Source organism: Nyctibius grandis, chromosome 12 (assembly GCF_013368605.1).
Source record: "Nyctibius grandis isolate bNycGra1 chromosome 12, bNycGra1.pri, whole genome shotgun sequence".
Taxonomy (NCBI): Eukaryota; Metazoa; Chordata; class Aves; order Nyctibiiformes; family Nyctibiidae; genus Nyctibius; species Nyctibius grandis.
Genome location: NC_090669.1, coordinates 12099844 through 12100114, shown reverse-complemented (window position 1 = coordinate 12100114; position 271 = coordinate 12099844).

Genomic DNA, 271 nt, shown 5'->3' with positions numbered 1-271 from the left:
TGAACTGCTAGTGGTAAGATTTCACATGTACTATCTTAAAAACGTGATGCACCTCCACAGCTTCAGCTACCAGAAAAAGCAGATAGTAAAAAAAAAAAAACAACCAAACCACCCAAACCAAAAACCAAACCAAACAAACCCCCACCCTTCATATTCACGTCAACACATCGAGCTGTGGGTTGGCATATGCAGTCAGAGTCAAAGAAAGGCTGTGGCAGTACAATTTAGGCACCCTCGATCTTTGGTGTTAGAGTGACAGTCAGAAACCCAG